Source organism: Manis pentadactyla, chromosome 17 (genome assembly GCF_030020395.1).
Source record: "Manis pentadactyla isolate mManPen7 chromosome 17, mManPen7.hap1, whole genome shotgun sequence".
NCBI classification, from domain to species: Eukaryota; Metazoa; Chordata; class Mammalia; order Pholidota; family Manidae; genus Manis; species Manis pentadactyla.
In genome coordinates, this window is record NC_080035.1 from 23,845,756 (window position 1) to 23,868,282 (window position 22,527).

Genomic DNA, 22,527 nt, shown 5'->3' on the forward strand with positions numbered 1-22,527 from the left:
ATCGTCTAACCCCATATACAAAAGTAAACTCAAAATGGATAAAAGACCTGAATGTAAGTCATGAAACCATTAAACTCTTGGAAGAAAACATAGGCACAAACCTCTTAGACATAAACATGAGTGACCTCTTCTTGAACATATCTCCCCGGGCAAGGAAAACAACAGCAAAAATGAACAAGTGGGACTATATTAAGCTGAAAAGCTTCTGTACAGCAAAAGACACCATCAATAGAACAAAAAGGAACCCTACAGTATGGGAGAATATCTTTGAAAATGACACATCCGATAAAGGCTTGACGTCCAGAATATATAAAGAGCTCACATGCCTCAACTAACAAAAAACAAATAACCCAATTAAAAAATGGGCAAAGGAACTGAACAGACGGTTCTCCAAAAAAGAAATACAGATGGCCAACAGACATATGAAAAGATGCTCCACATCGCTAATTATCAGAGAAATGCAAATTAAAACTACAATGAGGTATCACCTCACACCAGTAAGGATGGCTGCCATCCAAAAGACAAACAACAACAAATGTTGGCGAGGCTGTGGAGAAAGGGGAACCCTCCTACACTGCTGGTGGGAATGTAAACTTGTTCAACCATTGTGGAAAGCAGTATGGAGGTACATCAAAATGCTCAAAACAGACATACCATTTGACCCAGGAATTGCACTCCTAGGAATTTACCCTAAGAATGCAGCAATCAAGTATGAGAAAGACCAATGTACCCCTATGTTTATCGCAGCACTATTTACAATAGCCAAGAATTGGAAGCAACCTAAATGTCCATCGATAGATGAATGGATAAAGAAGATGTGGTACATATAAACAATGGAATACTACTCAGCCATAAGAAAAGGGCAAATCCAACCATTTGCAGCAACATGGATGGAGCTGGAGGGTATTTTGCTCAGTGAAACAAGCCAAGCAGAGAAAGAGAAATACCAAATGATTTCACTCATCTGTGGAATATAAGAACAAAGGAAAAACTGAAGGAACAAAACAGCAGCAGAATCACAGAACTCAAGAATGGACTAACAGGTACCAAAGGGAAAGGGACTGGGGAGGATGGGTGGGTAGGGAGGGATAAGGGGGGGAGAAGTAGGGGGGTATTAAGATTAGCATCCATAGCGGGGTGGGAGAAAGGGGAGGGCTGTACAACACAGAGAAGGCAAGTAGTGATTCTACAACAGGTTGCTACGCTGATGGACAGTGACTGTAAAGGAGTATATAGGGGGGACCTGGTATAGGGGAGAGCCTAGTAAACAAAGTATTCGTCATGTAAGTGTAGATTAATGATTAAAAAAAAAATGCAGTTCCTATGTGGTGACCTCTAATGAGTTCTACACAATGATATAAAGGACATATAAAAGTGTAGGCAAAGGGTCTGATTGTGTTTATACAGAGGATCAAAGCCTAATTTGGCTACCCCGTAAATGAACTAAGATACGATATGAAAAAGAACTTCCAACATCAGCACTCTCGGGAAGACTCATGACAGAAGATGATCAGAAAAAAAAAAAAAAAAAAACTTCAACAAAGATCCACACACTGTCACAGGTGTACATGCACTCATCCCACCAGTTCCTGGACTTGCCATGGGAAAGATGAAGGAGATATCTAAGCTGGCCTGTGCATGCAGTAAAACAAAAATTGGACTGGATCTATACTGTTGGAAGTCAACCAAGAATTAGGAGAAGTGCAAATTGTAGCACTCCAAAATCTTACAACCACAGACTATTTATCGTTAAAAGAACATATGGGATATGAACAGTCCCCAGGAATGGGGTGTTCTAGTTTATCTGAATTCTCTCAGACTGTTTAAGTTCAGTTGGACAATATCCACCATATCATAGATAAGTTTTCACAAATGCCTAAGGTGCCTAACTGGTATTCTTGGTTTCACTGGAGATGGCTGGTAATTACAGGTATGCTTTGGTTAGGTAACTATATTCCTATTATGTTAATGTGTGTGCACAATTTAATTAGTCGTTTAAAACCTATCCATGCTGAAGTTACTCTACAAGAAGATATGTCAAAGAAATAATCAATCTTCCCAGGTTTTCTTCTGCCTGCTACTTCTGTAGCTTTTCTTCTTCCTACCTAATCACAACCTTTAAATAGAACTCGTGCCACATGTCGAATTTACCGAGTATCATAATTCTTCCAAGTGGTAAAGACACCTCAAGACAAATGCTGGGCATAGAAGCCACAGGGCATAAATATGCAAAGAAGTAAAAAGCTAACCTTTTCAAACGATAAGGCTTCTCTCTCACTTACCAACTTAACATTTCCCTGTATGGCCCCGGAAGATGACTGGTTAGCCAGAGACGGGTAAGATTCCTCAAGGGAGGAACAACCTAAGACAGGCACAGTCGCAGGGGGCCATCTGGTGAGAAAATGGGGAGCAGCAGAGGTGAGGCTTAGAACCTCCCCCCTCATGTTCTGAGAGAAATCTTCTGCATACATGGATGTTTATTGCCCTCGTCTAGCTTGGATTAACAATAGTCTACAGGCACACACCTGATCATCTACATTTGCTCTCTTACAACACTAAACTCTGTTTTCTACCTTTATCTCGTATCTACCTACCACTTCAGCATTTTATTAAAAATAATAATAATAGAGAAATGTGGTATCCACATATAAATCAGGTTTAAAAATGAAATGAATATTCATATTTGAACTGACTGTGTATAGTTCATAATGCATTAACAAAACCGAAAGCTTCTGTGATGTCTGCCCTTGCACTGTTCACCATGTAACTTATTCACTATGTAAGAATTTGTTCTCCATGTAAGAATTTGTTCGTTATGCATCAGAAGATTGGAGACTGACGAAAATTGGGCTTGGGGTGGATTAATGATTGTGCATTGAGTATTGACCCCCCTATACAGAGATTTGTTGTGGTTAACAACTATTTGATCAATAAATATGAGAGATGCCCTCACAATATATATATATATATATATATATATATATATATATATATATAAACACACTTCCAATTGTAAAATAAATAAGTAACCGGGATGTAATGTATAGCATAAGGAATATAGTCAAAATATTGTAATAACTTGGTATGGTGATACCTGGTACCTAGAAATATCATGTATGTAAATGTTGAGTCGCTGTGTTGTACACCTGAAACTAATGTAATGCAATGCTGTTGTCAACTACCCTTCAATAAAAAAAAAAAAAAAAAAATTACACATACTGAAAAATGTCTATGTCTATGTATACCCAGGAAATTAAAATATAAATAAATACAGAATAATAAACATATCCATCAATCCAAAAGGTTTCTTGCCCCCACCTTTTAACACCCCTTCCCATCACCACCCTCTTTCTCCTTTTCTGTTTTCTAAAATATTATGTATAAAAATCTGGTTTATATAGCACATTTTTTTTAGATTTACCCACATTATTGCATTTATCAGTGTAATGTAATTTTTTTTAATGCCCTCTTGACCCAGTTTTGAGGTCCTGGCTAGAGGCTGGTCAGTTCCCCTCTTGAATAGGAGAAATCCACACACCAACCATTTCCCTTATCAAGCCTCATAATCGGGTCACTAAAGTATCTGTCCTAATTATCCCAAGGTCCAGGTACCAGACAGCCCCTAGGCCTTGGAATTGGAGAATTTATTCAAATTAACCAATCCAGGGAGTCCTGGAAAGCAATCCAACCTCAGCCTGCTTGCCAAGCATAATCTGCCCCTCTTGCACCTCTGGCATGTTACCTTGATCCTGGTGCATCCCCTAGTGTGGCCCTCCCAGGCAGACTTCACTTTTGTAGCTGTAGGTAACAAAGTTCTCTCTTCTACTCAAATGTCAGTGTGTTGTGTTTCACCATGAAAAAAAATCTTTGTTTTACGAAACAATCAGTTTCTTTTTATTTCTTTGGTGACTATAATTATGTTCAGCCACAACTGGTCATGCCACAATTTATCTGTCCCCCATTTTGAGGAATCTTTTAGTTTCATTTTTGTTTTTTCCAGTTTGGGGGAAATAAATAAACAAATCAGTATTTATATAGACATATGCTTTTATTCTTCTTAGGTTTATACCTAGAAGTGGAAAGTCTAAGTCATGTGGCAGGTGTATTTTTAGCTTTCAAGAAACTACCAACATGTTTAACAACTCATTGTATGATTTTTTTAACCCAATTTAGCAATGCTCAACAGTTTCAGTTATTCTTGGCAACACTTGACATGTTTTACCTTCTAATAGACTTGTAGTGGTATTTCATTGAGATTTTAATTTGCATTTCTCTAATGAGTAGTAATATTAAACATCTTTTTATACACTTACCTGTCATCTACATACTTTCTTCAGTGAATTATATGTTCACTTTTAAACTAATTTTTATTAAGCAGTTTGTACTATTTCTTATAAACTGTGTCTCTTCAAGAAAATTGACCAGTGGTCTTCTTTTCCCTAGTGTCCTAAGGTAGAAACAGATGACTGATTTTAGATCACTTTCCTTTTCTAATATATGCACTCAATTCTACAAATTTACCTGGAAGCCCTGCTTTTGCTGATTCCCCCAAATTTTGATAACTTTTCATTTTTACTTTCATAAAATTTCTCTTGAGATTTTTGTTTTTTATCTATTTGTTATTCAGTCTTCACATATTTTTGCTGTTGTTGGATTAAGTAATCTGCAGATGTCAGTTTTATCCAGCTGATTGATGGAGTGGATGAGTTAACTATGTCCTCACTGATTTTCTGCCTGCTGATATGTCCATTTTAGAGAGAGGGATGTTGAAGTATATAGCTATTCCTGCTTTCTCTTGATTAGTGTTAGCATGATATATTTTCTCTATTCATTTATTTTTAATCTATATGTGCATTTGTGTACAATTATCTCCACATAATTACATGTAAAGTGGATTTCTTTTGGATAACATGGTTGAAGTACTCTGACAATCTCTTTTAATTGGTGCATTCAGATCATTGATATTCAAAGTGATTATTGCTATAGTTGGATTATATCTACCATATTCATTACTGCTTTCAATTTGTTGCCTTTGTTTCTATTTTTTTTCTTTCACTCTTTTTCTGCCTTTTTGGTTTTAACTGAGCATTTTATATGATTCCTTTCTCTCTCTTTTACTCTCTTAAGTAGTTGCCCTAGAGTAGGCAATATACATTTACAGCTAATTCAAGTCTTCTTTCAATAACGCTATACCATTTCACAGGTAGGTGAGTATCTTACAATAACAAGATAATCCTAATTCCTCACTCCTGATCCTTGTATCATTGCTGTCATTCATTTCACTTATATATAAGTATGCATAGCCATGCATTTGTGTGTAGGTATATAATAGGCATACATAATCAAATGTATTGCTGGTATTATTTTGAACAAGCTATTACCTATTTGATCAATTAAGTATAAAAATTAAAGGTTATTCCTTCTCTGATGCTCTTCCTTGATATAGATCCAAGTTTCTGACCAATATTGTTCTCCTTTTCTCTGAAGAACTTTTAATATTTCTTGCAGGCAAATCTGCTGGCAAGCAATTCCCTCAATTTTTGTTTTACTGAGAAAGTTTTTATTTCTTCTTCGCTTTAGAATGAGAATTTCCATGGTAGAAAATTCTAGGTGGATAGGATTTTTTTCTCTCAACAATATAAATATTTTACTCCACTCTCTTTTAGTTTGCTTGGTTTCTGAAGAGAATATGGACATAATTCTTATCTTTGCTCCTCCATAGGTAAGGTGCTTTTTCCCTTTGGTCTGTTTTAGGATTTTTTTTCTTTATCTTTGACTTTCTGTACGTTGGAATTTGTTGGTATGCCTAGGTGTAGTTTTTTCTTCTTTTTATATATTTTTTTCTTTTGGCATTTATCCTTGATATTTTCTAGCTTCCTAGATCTGTGGTTTGGTATTTGACATTAATTTGAGGGAAATTCTCCCTCATTATTATATCAAATATTTCTTCTGTTTCTTTTCCTTCCAGTATTCTCATTACATGTTACACCTTTTGTAGTTTTCTCACAGTCCTTGGATATTCTGTTCTGTTTTTCTCAGTCTTCTGTTTGTTTTTCAGTTTTCAAGGGTTCTATTGATGTATCATCTTAGGCATTTCTTTCCTCAGCTGTGTCCTGTCTATAGTAAGCCCATCAGAGGCATCTCCTCATTTCTGTTACAATGTTTTTTCTTTCAAACATTTCTTTTTGGTTCTTTGGATTTCCATCTCCCTGCTACATTACCCATCTGTTTTTTGCATGCTGTAATCTATCCATTAAGAACCCTTAGCATATCAATTGCAGTTGTTTTTAAGTACCTGGTCTGATTATTCAACAACCCGGCCATGCCTGGTTCTGATGATTGCTTTATCTCTTCAAATGTTTTGATTTTAGCCTTTTGCTATGTGTATGTTTTTCTTGATATTGGAATATGATGTACTGGGTAAAAGGAAATGCTGTAAATAGGTCTTTAGTAATGTGGTGATGAGGTGTTGAGGGTGGAGAAGACTTTTCTATTTCTAGTTCCTATACTTAGATCTCAGTCTTTTAGGGAATCCTTGCCTCTAGGCTTTGAACTTCACAGGTTTCTCAGATATTTTTATCTTCTCAGGTGAGAAAGAATGACTAGAATGAGCCAGAGTTGTGTATTTCCCTTCCTCCAGTCAGTTAGTCTCTGATAATAACCAGCAGGTCAGGCTTAGTTTCCCCTGAGGTTTATCTTGTTAAGAATAGGCTGCTCTGGAGTATTGCAGAAACGGTTTCACGTGCCTCCTCATACTTGAAGCCAGAGGAGAGTTCTCACCTGTATTAAATGTGGGAACCCAGTGGAACTCCAGAAAGTGAATTTGACAATATTGAGATTTGTGACTGGGTCCCCCGGAATTTTCACCCTTCAGAATTGTCCAGGCTGAGCATCCCAGCAATTCATCCCCTAGAGCTCCTGTGTTTGCCCCAGCCCTGGCTGTTGAGCCAGCTTCCCCTGGTGAGTCGGCTCCGGTAAGCCGCCATTCCTTGGGGGCAGTGGCTTGCCTTGTATCCTCTCTTCTCCTGCAAATCTAAGAAGAGTTGTTGTTTTCAGTCTGTTCAAATTTTTCACGTGTTGCTAGGAAGAGTGGCAACTTTGGAACTCCTTAGATACAGAACTGGAAACCTGAAGGCCTATTATTTGGTTTTGCTGCTAATGAAAAGACATTTAAAAAATTTTTTTTCATTCTCTAATTTTGTTTGATTGATATACAGAGAGAAATGATGTATATATTTTCATGTTCCTGTAGATCTTAAAATCTTTACTTATTTTAGTAGTTTATTTGTAGGTTATGTTGGGCTATTTTAATCATGTTTTTCATTTTCAGAGACATCAGAAAATCTCTTTATACATTTTCCTTTCTTTATGACACTAAAATTATTTTTCAAATACTGGTATGGTAGACAATGAATTAAATGATTTCTAAAATTTCTCTTAACTTAAAAAAATTTCCTGTCAATATTTATAAGAAACTTTTTTTCCCTTGCTTCATTTTTTAAAATTCGCCTTGGCATCACTCAATAGGAATTTCTAATTTCTTTCTTCTGTAAGATGATTTATGAAGGAAGGGGAAAAAAAGAGTATCACCTCAGGACAAAATCATGAAATTTAAATGCTTATTATTTAAGTCATGTAATCATTAAGCACTGGTGATCCAGCTTTGAATCAGGGCATAAAGTACATAAATGCTCATTCTGCTCAATCCTATATATTCTACAGGTCACATATCACTGATAGGTAACTAAACATCTGGTCTGCTCTACTATAGACGTTAAAAAGTCTAACTTTTGCAAATATGTCATGTTATAGAATATGGCAGTTAATCAGATTTTTTTAAAGCAATAGCAGATATCTTTTAAGTTCTAATCTTACAAATCTTATCTGTATTTACTTGAAAAACACATTCTGAGTTACTCATAGAAGTGTATGATATAATCAGGTAATGAGGAAAAATTTGTTAAAATCATACCAAATATTTTTTTAAGAAATTGCATTAATAACTTCAATTGTTTACCTCTCTCTGTATCCATATACTTTGCTATCTGACATTGCAGTTCCTCACCTTTAAGAGTTGGTACTCATTCCCAACTCCTTAAACTTGGGCTGGCCTTGTGATTTACTTCATCCCATAGTCTGAGGCAGAAATGATTGCATTTTGACCCTATGCCTGAAGAAGTTTTGTATATTTTCTCTCGTGTTCCTGTATCTCTGCTGTTCCATATATGGTGGTGAATTTTATGTGTCAACTTCTCTGGGCCACAGAGTGCCCAGATATTTTGCCAAACATTATTCTGGGTCTTTCTGTGAGGGTGTTTTTGGATGAGATTAATATTTAAATTGGGGGACTTTTGGTAAACTAGATCACACTTCATAATGTGAATAGGCTTTATCCAATCAAAGCCTGAATAGAACAAAATGACCAGCTTCCTCCAAAAAAGAAGATTCTACCCCAGATGCCTTTGAACTTCATCTGCAACAATGGCTCTTGTTGCTTCTATAGTGATTGCCTTCAGCCTTGTGCTGGGACCTGGGCTCTCCTGGGTATTTGGCCTGCCAGCTCACTCTGTAGTTTTTTTACTTTCAGCTTCCGTAATTGCATGAGGCAATTCCTCACAATAAATCTCTTTATAGACATACACACATCCCACAGGTTCTGTTTCTCAGGGAAATGCTCATTAAGACTCCATGGAAAATGAAACATAAATTGAGATGAGTTGCTGTATTCTCCCCAGTCAAAACCAGTGTAGGTCAGTAACTAGCCAGTCAATTCAAATAAGATGGTCAGAGTTTCCTAACTGACCCAGCTGACTTTAGATGCATAAGCCATAAACATTTATTTGAGTAAGCCACTGGGATTTTCTTTTTCATGTAGCAGCATTATAATGATGACTTACTCCTATAGGAACTAAAGTTTCTCATTGCCTTAGATACTTTCTAATTATTAAAAGTACTTTATGAAACTTTTAAAATTGTGAATCTAAATGGTTTTATTTCCTGAGTAACAAATTTGCATTTTGTTCATATTTTTAATGAAAGCATATTCTTGAAGTTTTTCCAACTCATTATTCATTGAAACCACAAATTCTTTGAAAATTATTTTATTTATAATTCTAATAGGATTTCTATTTATGTGAAAACATCAGAGAAGTAAAATTGTTTACATTTAGTTATGTTCATTGAAAGCTACAAAAATTATTTGGAGGTGAGTTCAACCACTTTTGACTACAGGTCTCAATGAGGATGAAAAGTAATTTTTGGTAGAAGCCTTCTTGATGCTCTGAGCACTTGTTTTACTTGTCTCTGTGCTTTTATAAAATATCTTCTGCACATAGTCTTACATTTACTGAAAGGCGACAGGATATTTGGATACTCCAGGCTTTTATAATAAAAAGTTCTGATTCTCTTTTTCTATTTTATAAATAATTTTCTCTCTTTCCTAATGATTGAAGATAGTAAATTTGGGCATAACTAAAAATTTATATCAAGAATATCTCTAATTAAACCTAAAAATTCACTGAATATTGGAGGAAAACAAAAAGTTAAGGTAAAATATTAATTTTTTTCTTCAGCTGACATATGTATATATGTAAAAATCCTATATATATATATATACACATATATATATATATAAATTCAAAATATATATTGCATGTAAATTACAATGTGTATGCTTATACATATGAAAATGTACATATTATATATATTTAAATACATATATACACATTATATGTACAATTTGAGAGTTTGTGACCTACTCTAGTATTTCAGGGAATTCTTGAAACATATCTATACAGTTACATAATTTCATCTCTTGTCCAGGTGAAACAAAATCCTAGAAATTATTTGAATCTCTTTCTAAAGACTTCTCTACATCTTGGGATTTTAATACCCTTTTAAGCATATATAATTTCAAGGAATTGGCAATGAGTTAGTGAGCCAATCTCCTTTCTGTATAATTACTTATTTACTCCTTTATTGTGAGAACATTTATTGAATGCCTACAAAAGAAATTAAAACTTAGACACAGTCCTTGCTTTCTTCTGGCTCAGTCCTGGGATAACTTGCCAAATTAAACACTACACCCAGATTCTTGGTTCCTTTGGGAAATCCTAAATAAAGACAACTAACAAGATAAATAAAATTTCTTTGAACTATGCTGTGAAAGAAAGATATAAGGTAATCAAGTGAAGTGTTCATTTTGTAAATGTAAACTGCTGCAGATTTCATTTAGTGAGTCAATAGCAGAGTTCCAGACCACATACATTTACTCCAAGAGGGAGAACAAATATTGAGTTGTAGTTGATTGGCATCATCATCTGTTTATGGTTATAGTATTTTATTGTCTTTCTCCACCTCACAAATGATTCTTTTAGGGAGCAGTTAGATAAATTAAATGGGGTTAAGATAGGAATCATAACCTCTTCATCTTTCACAGTTTGAATGATCACAGTTTGCAATGATTTAACTACTCTTTGAAATTTCCCTGAGGAATCTGTGTTATCTTTATTTTATTATCAAAGCAATAGAGGGTGCTACCTATGGGGTAGGTAACAACTGTAGATTGAGTGAGGGTGGGCAGTTACTGGGACTTCCACTTACTGTTTACTATGATAGTAGCTCTAATGTGAGTCAGGGGACTATCAGTGGGTCCACGATTCCACTGGAAGTACTATTAAATGGATTTGCACTAAACCTTTATTAAACCCTAATCTCTTAATGTCTTTGATTCTCACTCTTGGACCTCAGTGGCACTTGAGTCTATCAGTGTCAGTGTAACTTCAGAGGTTGTATCTAATAACCTCTAAAGATATAGCCATTTATTTTTCCCAAGTTTGTAGTAATCTGTGAAGAAATGGAGAATACTTGAAGGAAGGTTCACGGAATACAAATGTGACTATGAAGCATGGTCGATCTCAAAAAGATACAGTGTCCACCTCAGTCAGGAGACCACAAGTCTGGGAACTAGCTGATTACTGATTAGTTCTAGTTACTGGATAAAAGATCATGTATTTCTATGAATTGAATTATGATGCATTTTTTCCTGCAGAATATGTCAAGAAACATCTTAATAGAATGCCCATCTACTTCATTTCTAGGGACTCTATGAATAATTAACCATCATTAGGGATGTCTCATAAAACAGTGCTCTGTTACTATTCCAGTCCCAAGGCTTAATGTAGAACTGTACTCATCTCTTCTCAGATAGTTAACAAACCTTGTTCTTTGATCCTCCAGGATCAATAATTTCTTTTGAGATGATGGAATAAAATTTCATTGCAGCATTCACATGTAATTTCTGACCTACAAAAGTGATCCAACACAAAGGTATTCTAAGTAATGGTGTCCCCATTAGCCTGGAAAATATATCCACTTCTTATAGGTTGTCCAGTTTGTTGGAGTATAATAGTTCATAGTAGCCTTTGACCCTTTGTATTTCTGTGGTGTAAGTTGATGTCTTCTCTGTCATTTATAACTAATGTATTTGCATCTTCTCTCCTTTTTTCTTGGTTAGTCTAACCAAAGGTTTGTCAATTTTGCTTAACTTTCCAAAAAATCATCTCTAGTTTAATCTTTTCTATTATTCTACTAGTCTCTATGTCATTTATTTCGCTCTGATCTTTATTTTTTCCATCCTTTTGCAAATTTGGAGCTTAGTTTGTTCTTTTTCTAGTTGCATGAGGTATAATGCCAGGTTGTTCACTTGAGGTCTTTTTTTCTTAATGTAGCCATCTACAGCTATAAACTTTCCCCTTAGAACTGCTTTTCCTGCATCCTGTACATCTTGGTGTATTGTGTTTCCATTATTGTTTATCTCAAGATATTTTTTTATTTCTTTTTTTGATTTCTTCCTTCATCCATTGGTTATTCGGGAATGTATTGCTTAATTGCCACATGTTTGTAAATTTTACTGTTTTCCTCCTGATATTGGTTTCTAGTTCATACTTTTGTGCTTGGAAAAGATCTCGATATAATTTCAAACTTCTTGAATTCCTTAAGATATGTGGTCTAAGATATGGTCTATTCTGGAGACTGTTCCTTGCACACTTGAGGAGAATATGTTCTGGTGCTGTTGGGTGGAATGTTCTATATGCATATATCTGTTAGGGCCCTTTGCTTCATGGCATTTCAGAATCCACTCATTGCTGATTTTCTGCCTGGATATTTTATCCATTGCTTAGAGTGGCATATTAAGTTCCCTATCATCATTGTCCAGCTGTATTTTTCTCCTTTCAGTTTGTTTGTATTTGCTTTATATATTTAGGTACTCCAGTATTTTATTTACAATTATTATATTGTAATTAATTATGAATATATACCTTGATTCTATGAGATTTTTGTCATTTTTGACAATTTTTAACTCAAAGTCTGTATAGTCTGGAAAAAGTATACATACCCATGGTCTCTTTTGGTTACCATTTGTTTGTTACATCTTTTCCATCCTTTCATTTTTAACCTGGTGTTTCCTTAAAGTTGAAATGGGGCTTTTGTAGGCAGTATTTCATTGGATTTGTATTTTTATCCATTCAGCCACTCTGCGTCTTTTTATTGGAGAATCTAATCCATTTACATTTAAAGTAATTTTTGATAGATAAGGAGGTACTTTTGGTTTTTGGTTAATGGTTTTCCGACTGTTTTGGCAGTCTTTTGTTCCTTTCTTCCTCTCTTTCTTCCTTTGTGATACTATGGCTTGTGGTATACTTTGATTCCTTTTTCTTAATCTTTCGTGTATCTACTATGGATTTTTCTTTGAGGTTACTATGAGATCTATATAAAATCTCTTACAGTTATAATATCTTATTTTAAGCCAATAACAGTTTTACATCAGTAGCATACAGAAACTATATACTTCTCCGTACTCACATTTTAAGTTAATAATGTTACAGTTTACATCTTAATATATTGTGCATCCAGTAATAAATTATTATATAGTATTTTTAATATGTTTATTAGCTCTGAGAGTTGAAAGTGATTTGTGCACTGCCATGAAAATATTAGAGAATCTTACTCTGACTATGTATTTACCTTTACCACTGAGTTTTGACATATTCATATGTTTATTTATGATTATTTAGTTTCCTATAATTTCAGCTTGAAGAACTCCCTTTAGCATTTCCTGTAAGGGTGGTGATGAACTCCATAAGCTTTTTGTTTGGGAAAGGATTTATCTCTCCCTCATTTATGAAAGAGACCTTGGCTAGTATTCTTTCTTGACAGCTTTTCTCCCCAATATTTTGAATATATCATTCCACTTTCCCCCAGCCTACATGGTTTCTGCTGAGAAACCAACCAATCATATGATATGGGCTCACATACATGTGACAAGTCTTTTCTATTGCTGCCTCAGAATTTTCTCTTTGTCTTTGAATTTTGAAAATTCAGGCTATGTTCCCCATCTGTATGGTGCTTCTAGCTCAGCCCACATTCATGAAGTGCTAGAGGCAGGGGTTCATGATAGGACAGGTCCTCAGGCCTCACTCTGTTATCAGGTGGAGCCATTGGTTGTGCTTTGAAGTTGGTCAGGGCAACAGACTGGGCTTAGCTGTTCTGTATGTCACTGGCCAGGCAGCCTGGTCTGGTGTGACTGACAGCTATTCCTGGCATGAAGAGCTGGAGGCTATGCTTTGCTGTTGGGCAGGGTTACTGTTTGGGTTCCTGGTCAGGTGATCCATTAATACCCAGTGACTGGGTGAAGACATTGGCTGGGCTTCTGCCTGGATGAGGATGCAGGCTGGGTGGGGATGCAGCAGTCAGGCAGGGTTATAGGCTGTGCTCTGTGCCTGGACGGTATAGTGGGCTGGGCTCTGAGACTGCCCAAGTATACTCGAGGTCATTGTTCAGGATACCTGGGGAAGTGGAGCCAAAGGTTCCATAGCTGGGTGAGGCTGCTGTTTTGGCCATCTGCCCATGCAGGTTTGTAAGACGGGCTCTGAGGTTGCCTAAGGGTCACTGATGGGCTTCCTGCTCAGGCAGAGCCAGAGGCTACACTCAGAAGTTGGACAGTGATGTTGGCTTGCTTCCTTGCACAGGTGGGTGGTAGGATTTGCCCCTCAGCTGGGGGTCATTGACTAGGGACCAAAACTGGTCAGATCTGCCAACGATGAAGCCACGAGCTTGGCTGTGCCAATGGGGAAGCGATGGGCTGGACTCTCTGCTTGGGTGCCACTGCCCACAGGAATGCAGTCTGCTGAGGTCTGCATGCTAGTTGCTGTGAGCCCCACCTCCTTCTCCATCTCTGACTGATCCCTGGTAGTCTAGCCCTGTCAATTCTAGCCCTGTCCTGTGATGCTGTAGAAGCTGCAAGTCCATTTTGGGCTCTCTTTTTCCCATTGTAGAGATCATAGGCAAGAGGGATACTCTCAGAGCAGGGCTGTACTATTTGGGGGAGGGGAAATGCGGTCAAATCAAAACTGTTCCTTTATCCTTCTAATGAAGGTTTGGGGGCTTTTTTTCTCTTCAGTTTTTGTGTTCCAAGAGGGTGTTTTGGCCTTACGGCTGGCTTCTTGGATTTTCACAAAGGCATCCTGTCTATGGATAGCCGCTAGTTGGTCTGTGAGGAGAACTGAAGTGAGGAAACCCTTATTTTGCCATCCTCAAACATGATTCTCACCAGGAACTTTAGCTGCTTAGTTTGTCTGACTGAACATTCTCACAATTTTTTGGTCTCAGGATCACTTTATACTCTAAAAAATTATTGAAGATGCTAAAGTGCTTTTATTTATATAGGTGAAAATCTATAGATATATATTTCACTAGTTATTGAAAATAAGATATTTGCTAAATATATATTAGTTAATTAATTTAAAAACAATAATAGACCATTACAGGATAATTTATAATACACAATTTTATGAAAATATAGCTTTATTTTCATAAAATGAAAATATTGTCATTATTTTATAATTTTGTAAACTACCTTAATGTCTGAAGTAGTAGAAAAAAGTTGAATTTTCATATTCAGTTGTGTGTTGCTTTGTTTAAAGTGTGTGAAGAATACCTATTCTAACAAAGACATGCAACTAGTAAAAAGAGGTACATTTTAATAGTATTTCAGATAACTATGGTTATTCTTTGATATTATAACAAAACTAGAAAAGTGATACTTTCATAAAGTCAGCTGCACTGTAGAATTTGAAACCCTATCAGTAAGTTTCATGCTCTGTTAGATCAGCTCATTTGCATTTTGAATGGATCTTTTAGTCTGCATAATTTTATAACATTATGCATTGATCATTTGGAAATGTTGATTTGTAGTGTTATATAGATGATTCAAATTCTAGCAAACCTTTTATGCAATGTCAAAAATATCATTCATAAATACCATGACAAATCTTATTTGATAAGTCTTTAAAATTAGGAAACTGTCAAACTCATGGGAGCAGATATAAACTTTCCAAAATTATAGTTTTCCATTTGAAAGCTAGGATTTTATCATTGTCAACAAATGCTCTCAATTTCTTTGAACAGAGAAACTCACTTTGTTTTCAAAAATATGAGCCAAATGTCTAAGTCTATTACTGTAATGCTTCTACTAGCCATTCTTTCAAGTGAAATTTTTGTATGAAATAAGAAGCAGTTCAGCTTGTAACTGGAACAGAGACACAAGTACTTTTACTTTAATTATTCAACATTGATTTGCAGCACAGGTACTTTTGCATACTTGCCATTGTCTCATACAGTCAAATGTTAATGAAATGAACATTTTTTTACTGCTTCATAAGACATTCTTGAAAAAAGTTTGTGTGTGTCTGTGTGTGTGTTGCAAATGCATGGCAGAGAAGAATGCAATAAATAGTAGCTCCAGTGATGCCACTGTCTTGTTTTGTGCCACAGTGCCAGCATATTTGCATACCATTGCTTTTGCATCATCAGTGCAAATGTCAATGCAGTAAATATATATATATACACACACACACAATATATACATATAAACATAAATATATATGTGTATATACACATTACAAATTAGATATCAGTATTATTTTTAAAGGTGTTTTAAATAGGGAAACACAAATCATATTTTGAGATCTGCTGGTTTGGTCTCTTTATGATTTAGAACTTATGAAATAATTACAGGATAAGCTTATGGTTTGCTATGAGATGGAAATTGGCCAACATTCCACTTATCACGTGATCTCCACAGACTATTACTCTGACCTATGAATGGTAGCAGCATCCTGTGACTCCAAGGGTTAATGATGACTCAGAGGTAGTGATCAGTAACTGTGTAAACATCTTAGTATGTCCCTTTCCTTTGTAGTCTTTCCTCAAAATAGTCTTGAATAATTTGTCAAATGGTAGCAAGAAGATTTGCAGTATATCCTTGTGCCACTGTCATGACACCTTTCACCTTTTCTTTTTGAGTCCTAGGTCTATTTTGCCTCTGAGTCTGTGAACTAATCCATGCCTATTTGAGGGAGGCATTTTTACTTTAGGATAGTGGGTTATATCTGGGCCATATGCACTAATTAGTGTTGTTTCTTTCATATGTATAAATCAAGTAGGATTTGGGAGATTGGCTGTGTATCTTACTCTTTGGAACCCCATGATCAATCAACTAGAATCTTACTGTGTCAAACCTTTCTGATAACTGAACAGCCTGTTGATTATACAGCAAACTGTGGTGATCATATGCTGCCTTTTGGCTTCGACTGCTTCAGGATTCCATGTCCTCTAATATCTTTGACAGCGTTCAAGTACAGCCAGTGCAAACCTTCTTAAGGATGTTGATGTTTTCCTCTCCAATTTATTTTTCACTGCCTTGTTGAATTGAGTGTTTAGCTTTTGTATGGGATATTGTTAAGATGAAAGGAAGGTTTTATATGATAATCTACTCTCACATTCCTATTTAATTTATACTTTGTATTCCCATTATTACAAAATATAAGGAATATCTGGTATTCCAAACCCAATGAGTCCAGAATTCTATCAACCTTAAGTTTGCCTCAGCAAACTTTTCAAACCAATTGAAGATGCTTAATTTAGTTCTTTGAAACTAAAAATCTCTCTTATAGGTAGTTTTGGCCTTATTTAAATATGTTTCTTCTTTATGGCTCTAATAAATAGAAAATCAATTTCTTCAATACTCAGGTTTCTACTGACATGCTATAATAATGCTTACAGTGTTTGTGGCATGTGAGCTTTCTTATCTCAGGTAGAATTTTGCCCTTGTTTCCCTTAGGGTATATTGAGATCTGGTTCCACTTGTGGCTGTGATGGCAGCTGGAATAGCTGAGGTACAACATGTGGTCACTTGGTGTTCCTGTGCAGGTAACTCTCCTAGGATCAGTCACTATGTGGTTTCTAAAGAAGCCAAGACTAAACCATCAGACAAGTCTGTCAAATAATTATATTCACAGTTATCCAAAGTCATCCATAAATTCTCATTTCAGTTCTCACAGTCCTACTTTATCCCATAAATTCCTTAATTTTAAATATTTTACATAGTTCACAAGAATGTGAATTAAGCTATTTTGTGAAAAGAGTCCTATAATTATAAGAAATAAAATATTTTGGATAGTTGAACCTCTCCATTTCTCTGTGCTTTGAGCCACTAATTTAAAATTGCGCACATGCAGTTTCTTTCTTTAGTATTTCTAGTAAAGGGAGAAAGACAGTCATGTACAATTTTCATCTCCATCAATATGTTTTATTGCAGCAGACATTTGACATTTGATCTTCCAAAGAGTTATCTTAATTGACTCTTTATTTCAGATGAGCACAAAATAAAATTTAAGTAACTGTTTTGCCATCACATACCATGAATTAGCAGTGTCCCATTTTCCAACAATAACCAGATGATAACTGCCTTTAGTGATAAGCCATTCAAATAATCAAGTTGATTCCCCTCCTTAAGTGTCTGCAACCACTTCTGGCTTCAATATTGTACCATTCAAAACTGAGGTTGGAAAAGTACACATACCCTCAGTATTTTAGAAAAAATATATTAATGTAAGATTATAGTTATATAATATTTGAGGCTACAAAGAATGGGATTTAATAAGCCACTCTTATAACTAGTAAATTCAAGACAAAATAAGAACAAAAAGCTTCTATGTCTACAGTTAAAGAAAAGGAAAATGGAAGAGATGGAATTCTTCTGTTCTGATCACATACTTTCCTCTTATTGTCTAGGCAGAGAGAAACTAGTTATGGGAATATTGAGAATAGTCCCCATGAGAAACTCATATATCTACAGTTTTGCTTATCTATAGGAAATTTTAAAGCAACAAAAAGATAACTGTCTTTCATCTTTCTAAATATTTCATGAATTCATTTAATTAATACGATCTAATTTGCATCTAGAATCCTAACTAAAGAGCGTATGTGAAATATAGTTCATATTTTCTAGTTTTTATATTAAAAAGAAGCATAGTAGTGTTAAGAATGAATAATGAGAATGCATCTTCTATACTCAACCCACTTACTGTGGCTCCATATTGCTTGTAACCTTCAGCAACCCTCTATAGTCTTCAAATCAATTTTTAAAATATTAACTGAACATAAATAATGTTCTAGGTACTATTGCCTATATTATAAAAAAACTCTACTGTATAAGCTATGCTGTACTACAAAGAAACAGTAATTTCATGAAGCCTGCATCAACAAGTTAAGACAAAAATAAAATAATCTGAGCAACTGAAATGAGTGGGGAAAATACAATGTATTATGGCAATTCAAGGGGAAGGGGTTTTTAATAGTACAAATAGAGAGGAAATGAGTTGTACACTGAAAAACAAAGGGAGAAATTGGTCAAGCTAGTCTACATGTGTGTATGTATGGAGGACAGGGCCTGAGGATGGGTAAGTGTCTTAGGGAAAGCAAAGAGAATGGATAATATCCTTAGTCATGACAGAATGTAGCACATCATAGTATTAAAGAAAATACAATAAGAAAGAAAAGAGCTCAAGATAAAGCTGAAGAGGTGGACATATTATAAGATATTTATTTTGAAGATAAAATTTTTAACTTGGCATGCTGAGAATAATAGGAATATAAATGGCATAATCATATACTTGATTTTTCAAAACATGACTGGTTGCCTGATGAACAATATAGTCAAAGAGACAGAGATAAGACAGGAGATTTTTCAAGATAGTAAATCAAGTAAGAGGGGTTATAGAGTAAAGTAGACTGAGGATGATAGAGATGGGAGGGAGAAAGCCCAGATGATTCAGAAGAGAGGCGAAATGATTATCTTATGTGTAAATTGGAAGAGTGGGAATTATAGCATTGATTGTAATTGAGATTTTTTACAAAACTACCTAAAATCTCTGTCAATATAGAATTTAGCTAATTGTATTATATTGATATCAATAAATAAATACAAATTTTCATGGTCATGAAAAATATTATATTATAAAATCCTTACATTTTTCAATGAACTAAAAGCAATTTATGCTTTTATATGTACAAAATGAGATTATTCTAATTTTGTGATAAGGTATGTGTATATAAAGGGAGAGGAGAGAGATTATCATTTAGGGAAGAATACAAAAACATATTAAATATGTGATCAATATTTATAGTTTGAGTTTATGTGAAATATATACTATTTACTTTTTTGACTAAAAAGTTTACATGAGAAATATAATAACATATTTCAAGCTGCACTTAAAAAATAAAAGTCAATGATAAAGAAGAGAAACACTAGAGGAACATACTTCCTGATTTTAAAATATATTTAAAATACATGCCAAAGCTGTAGTAATTAAAACAGTATGGCATTGCCATTCATTTTATATATGTCAGGAAGCAGTAATTTCCATTGATATGAAAATAAGTATACTATGTCTTCAAGCAGATGTATTTTTTTCCCAACACATTACCTTTTCCAGTGTTTCTTTTTAATAAAGAAACTTATATTACAACTTTATTTTAAAAATAAGCCTAATGCATTGGATGAAAAGCAAAACCATTATACATGCTGTATTGCCTAACAAAATTTCTCCCTTCTGTCTCAAAATATTAGAGACAGACAATATTGTCAGTTTTCTTCTAGTGTTTATGTTTCCATGCAAATTCTCCTATGACAGATACAATTTCTGGGGACCTAAGTATGCCATTGCCAATTCTGCTCAGAGAATCAGCCTCTCGACCAGTGTTGAGGGATTGCCCAGAGAGTTGTTACATAGCTGTGGAAAGCTTCACAGTCATCAATGTTGAGAGGCAAGAGAACCTGGCTTTCCTTTTTTTTTTTCCTACATTCCAGACACTCAAAAACATATAAACTGTCATAATAAAGATTGTATCTCACACTAAGTTATTAGGTCAGTTTAACCAAGGATTGGCATTTATTTAGAAGTAATCTGTCTGAAAGCCCATCTAAATGGCATGACACCATCATTGCCTCTGATTCCTTCCTCTCTGACATGACTGTGAGTGCCATTGCCACACCTACCTTGAGATTTCCAACTCTACACTTAAGATATATATCTTTTTAAATCAGTATCTTATTTACACAGTTAGATGGTTGCTTCTGTTCTGTAACAGTTTAAGGGTCTTGACTGAAGACTAACTCTTTATCTTTTTTCCCACAAAAGGCCTTAGATTTTTTTAAATGTAACTAGTTACACATGATGACTTCATATCACAAGTCCTGCCAAGTGTTTATGATTTTGTGATACATCCAATATAGTTACACTCACTTGGTGACATATTACAGCCATTTACCATCTGAGAAAACCAGGATTACAAATTGCATAATAAGACTAAGCATAGAGATTCTGATTTCAAGTCCAGCACTTTTTAATCATTTATGTTCTCTTAGAAATATCCAGATAACTGGATGACATAGCTGTAATTAAACTGCCTTCTTAGTTAATCCCAGAATTATAGAGGAAATAACTTTGCTCTATTTTTTCTAGGTGATTTACTTAATTCTGTAAACAGAAATGGTTGAGAACTATTGAATTGTAGACTAGAGATGACTAAATAGTTCCTAAATACACTTAAGATTTAAACAGAATGGGAATAAATCATAAGAGGCATTTTGAATTCTGCAATATCTCAAACTTTATTATTTTCTCTTCAAAGCACAAAAGTTGTTAACACACAAGAGATTTTTCTCTTGTTCAGTAGTTCATTTTAGTATCCAAACCAATTGCTTTAGATTACTACACAACTGCTCACATCCCTCTAGGTGATAAATGTATGATTTAGATAATGTGATATATTTAATTTATAAAGTTGACTTTATATTATTGCTGGTGTTGTAAATCAAGAAATATCTATAGAAGAGTATCCCAGAGAGAGAAAACTTTCTGGTCCCCTTTCCTTTGTTAACCTGTATAACAGTAGAAATTCTGAATATGAGAACTTGGCATATTCTCAAGAAATGATAATATCCAGGCCTATCAAATTCTCCTTTTTTTGTCAGAATTGCCTGACATCTGTAGTGTAATGGAATCTATGTGCACAGTAAAATTTTGGAGGATTTTATAGGTATGGTAATTTGGATGTAAGTAACAGCATCTGATTCTGATCATTTATGCCAAAGTATACGGTGAAATATATGGGGTTGCATGGCTTAAATTAATCATAAGAAGAAACTGCAGTACGGTTATGAAGGAGAGTTGATACGAAATGGCCAAAAAATTCATCATATATTCTAAGGCAAAATGATCTGTGTCAAAGTTTACCTTAATCGGAGGTTCTAAGAGGTCAAACTCACACATGCACACACACAAACACATCTTAAAAGGTACTTTTTACTATTAAGGATTTTTAAAATTAAAACATTGGAGAAAACTAGGCAGAGATTTAGGCTGTATCTTACAAATAGCTGGGAAATTTTATTTACATTAAGTATAATATATTTAAACTTTCTTTTGTTTTAGTGTAAACAAGTCACAGATAATTTAATATACCACTGGGTATTTAGAACATTAGTTGTTTAAGTACAGTGAGTTAATTCTCCTTCAAGAGGGCAAATACCCTGACCAGGCTTGGTTTTACATCTGAAAAATAACTTATTATGCTAAATGTGTTCTTAACTAAGCAAAAATAATGATAAGAAATTTCATTATACACCTTCTTGACTGATCTGGAAAGGTTTGATTAGAATGCCTTTTTGCTATCTGATGTTTGCCATTGCTTACACATTATGGATCTGTTACCATTTCTGAGACATTTGCCCTCTAAAGAGGTCAAACTTTGGGTAATTTCTATTCTAGTTTAGTATACAATCACTGTAATATTGAAATTTCTGCATAATTAATCAGAGGCCCCAAAAGTTTTACCATTCTCCAAAATCTAAACTACATCTGATAGAAATAACCTCTATTAAGGTTATTTCTTAATAGCAAATAAACTATAAATGATTTATTCATATTATTATTATTTAATCAAAAAGACACATCCCAGAGATAGATGAATATATAATCTTATGAACAAATCAGTTACTAAGAAATGTTATATTGGTTATTTATTTCTGAAAAATGAAACTGAGTTTAGACTCTCAAGTCCTTGCCCAGAGTTCCCCCCCAACAGCTAGGGGGAAACAGAGAAGTTGTAATAATGCTAAAT